We start from the raw sequence: 4,094 nt of genomic DNA on the forward strand, positions 1-4,094 counted from the left end.
ACTCCCACGCCTCTGAGAAACACTGAGAGTACAGGACCCACACTGTGGAACTAGCTAAATGTGACTGTCGCAACAAACCACAACAGATTCAAGATCACAGTGACACAAATCACATTAAGAGCATAAAAGGGTTTTTATTTCCAACTCTAGAACCAATGAGGCAGGCACAGAGCTGGTGAAGTCAGATGGTTTATGGTGCTTGTGCAGGAGGAATGTGACAAAGACAATTATCTCAAGGACATTAGGACACAGTTACAGCAGAGTTCAGACTCAGCACCACCACACCACCTCCCCCAGTCCTGCCCAGGGCTCTCTGATGTCCTGGTTCCCACTGAGACGCCCCATGGTGAAAGGCCCCTCTGAGTTTCTGATTAACGTGACTGACCATGAGCACTGGCCACCTCCTGGCACGTGGGTACTGAGGGTGCAGACTGTGGTCACAGCAGAAGGAGGTGCCCAGGCCTGACACCTCACGCCTCTCAGACTGAAGACAGTTACAGTTTAGTAGCCCTGTGATCACACCCTCCTTTACCAGGAACAGGGAGATTCCTGGGGCTCTGCCCACATGGCAGCGGGACTCACTCTTATTCATTGTCCTCTGTGGGCCAAGTCACGGGTTTCCTAAAATGACTAAATCTCAGTTATGCGGAGGAAGGTTTTTCACAAATCAGAAATGAAAAGCAACAAGAGAAAGAAATGTCAGTGAGCGACCAAGGTGTCTTAATTAATAAAAGGGAGAGAAAGTGACTCCCCAGAGTGTGAACGCAACCGGCGTCCACGACTGCTTGCAATGATGGAATCCATGGGTGTGCATCCCCTGCCAGTTTACATATGTCAGTGGACTTTAATTTTACTGTTAAGAACCATTCTTTGTCACATTTGGTTTTATTCTCTTCCAAAAACAAAAAAAGTAATAAGAACTTTGGGAGTAATATAATCCAAAATGTCTAATTGTTATTGTAAAAAAGAGACGAAAAGAAAGTGCTCTAAAGGATATAACTGCATGTATGTTTAAGTGTATAAGATAGATAAAACTATTACTAAGTTTTTGTTGGATCATTGAACACAATTGTTTGCAGTCTCACTGTTTGAATTTCCTCTTTATATGCTTTAATTTTGTAACTTGAACAACTATTTCTAAGATGATAATATGTAATCTAATAACTAGTGATTTCTTACTGTTTATTTTTTTGAAATTCTGTATTACTTGTACCCTTTTTCTCTTGTTTTGTTTTTCTCTTTAAATAAAATTAAAAAAAAAAAAAAGAACCATTCTTTCACTGACAAAAAGCTGCCTGTCACCCAGCACTGACTTAATTCTTCTGGGTCTGGAGACAAGTGGAAGAGTTCTCCAATTAAAGTCTTATTCAGCTCATAAAAGTATTCCCACCAGTTTTTCCTACAGGTAATATTTCAGTACTCAAGTCCTCCTTCGTTATCTCTAGAGAGGTGCGATGTGACACTCCTGGGATCAAGGTGTAAGGTTTCTACCACCATGGGAAGGAATAGCTTTCTAGAGGAAAACTCAATCGTGGAACACAAATTCCACTGCGGACCTTTGCTGGTCAAATTAAAGGGATTGCAGAGTCTTGAGGAAGAGGGACTCACCACCATCATTAGATGCTGACAATGGCCCATACAGTGTTGTGAGTGAGATAGTCCAGCTTTGGTTTCAGAAGAAGAATGAACGCATTTCGGGCTGGCACGAAACTCAGGAGACAGCACACGTGCGAGGGCCTGATTCCAAGCCCAGCACCACCAGAGAGGTGCGGCTGCACTGGTTTTAGTCACATCCAGAGCACTCCCTTGAGCCACAGGAGCATCCATGTCTCTGGCCCGGTAGTAAAGTTAATATTCACTCACAGATAGGTCAGCATCCAGCTGGGTGAAGGGAAGATGCAGAGCCGGCTTCATCCACACCTCTTTAGGTGGCACCTCCTCCTCCTCGAGCTCCAAGAGCAGAGTCCACTACTGAGGAAAGGGCAGCTGCCTTCTAAAGGACACCGTGATTCTCTGCGCTGTGTTCTAGAATGCTCCACTGTGACACGTCACTGCCCACATCATCATTAAATGAGATGCATCAGAAGGTTCCAGATTTTCAGAAAAGCTACAGAACCCGGCACATTTCCATCTACCCCTCACTCAGCCCCCCACCGATGTTGGCACCAACAGTGACCACAGCACAGCGAGCAAAGCCAGGAATGAACCTCAGTGTGCTCCACACAGGACAGACCTCGATAGAACCCCCGCTGACGGCTGCTTTCTCCTGTCAGGACTCAGTTCGGGACCCCATGGGACACTTGTCTGTCGCATTTCCCACACCTCCTCAGGTCTGTGGTGCTCTTCTGTTTGTCTTTCATGACTTTTATATAGTTCAGAGCTAGTTCTCAGTCTTTTACAGCCCTTGTGTTGTGTTTTCCATGGGGGGTTTCTCTAGGACCAGACAAACATTAGACATCGCTGATAAAGGCTCTACAGGGAGGCCGCCGGGTCCTGTTCAGTGTGTGGTCTCAGGAAATCCACGGCGCTGACATTCACATTACTGTTGGTGCAGTTCCCATTCCAGGGAATAAGATAATAACTGCATCCTCTGTGCAGGGCGCAGCAGTGGTTTTTCCTTTTTAATTGATGGACTTCTTGAGAGTGATACTTAAAGTTATGCTGTATGTTGTGGAAGGAGGACGACCTTCTCAAGACACACACACACACACACACACACACACACACAGACACACATACAAGCACACCCCAGGTGGAATCCCCATGGCTTGGGCCTCTCTTTCCTCTGTGCAGATCAGCATTCCCCTCTGTACCTTTTTCTCCTGACCAAGAGATGCCACTGTGTGATCTAATGCCCAGAAACCATCCTGCTGAGCACATTTCAAAACTAGGGAAAGAGGAGATGTCAAAGGTTTCACCACAACAATGACAAACACAGCCGCACCTCAGCTCATGATCTAGGTTTTCTCACAGTTGTGCTCGCAGATGAGTTGGATGAGAACTGAACCAAATTCTGTGCTCAGGTTCCAGGTTGACCTTACTGGGAAATTTGATTCGGTTCTGGTCTTGTTTGATTTGAGATCAGAATTGTGGAAAGAATTAACTTCATGAACTGAGGTACAGGAAGGGATGGATTTGTTAATTAGCTAATTAAATCATTTTTCATTGTTGTCATATTTCAAAATATCCCAGCATGTACAGTCATTCTTTGTCAGTTAAAACATAGAGAAAAAAATTTAAAGTCTCTCACAGTGAATGTTTCCTACTGAAAAATTATTTTAGTTTTTCTGTGCCAAAATCATAACTAACCTTGTTTAGTTTTTAAAAGATGTCCATCGGGCAGGACTCTAGCCAGAGGGCTCACTGGGCTCAATTTGCTCCACACACTGTGAGTCTTTCTGCCTCTGTTTTCTCAGTTGTGATGTTTCCAGCGAGAAACCAGTTGTCACCCCACACAGGGACCAGGCTGAGAGTGGCAGCGGGGCTCCTTGTTTTCTTCTCTATCGCTGACTCAAATTTGATTAGGACACAGCCGGCAATGATTTTCTTCACGGTCTTGGCTTTTGAGTTCAGTGAGTTTCTTAGCCTTTAGGTTACATAGTTTTTATTAAATCTGGAAAATTTCTAGCTGTTGTTCTTTCAAATGTCCCACTCTGCCTTCCTTCTGTCCCTTACAGTTGTTACTCCACTCAGCTACTTCTCTAGACACAGGTTTTTGTGTTTTATTCTGAATACTTTCTGCTGTTCTGAGTTCAAGCTTAGGCTCGTTCCGCCATGTGCAATTTGTCATCTCGGTGCTGGGAGTGACAGGCACCTTAGCTGCGGCCATGGTTCAGAGGCCAATTCTTTTAGGGAAAGTGCTGAAAAGAAAAGCTTTGCTTTTCTAAGTACCCTGAATTGGTGCAAATAAAGCCTAGAGGTCTCAGGGTCCAATTTGCTGCCACAAGAAAAAATAATGAACCCAGAAACCCAAATATTAAAGCATCATAAAAATATTTCAGTATCAGTTTCCATGTGGACTTCTTGCTGTAATGACTTTGTCCTGTGCACGAAGCCAGTTTTCCTTCTCTCTCTGTCACTTGCAGTCTTACTAA

The sequence above is a fragment of the Cavia porcellus genome, unplaced genomic scaffold, assembly GCF_034190915.1.
Source record: "Cavia porcellus strain 051 isolate PalLab524CR breed Dunkin Hartley unplaced genomic scaffold, mCavPor4.1 scaffold_16, whole genome shotgun sequence".
Lineage (NCBI taxonomy): Eukaryota > Metazoa > Chordata > Mammalia > Rodentia > Caviidae > Cavia > Cavia porcellus.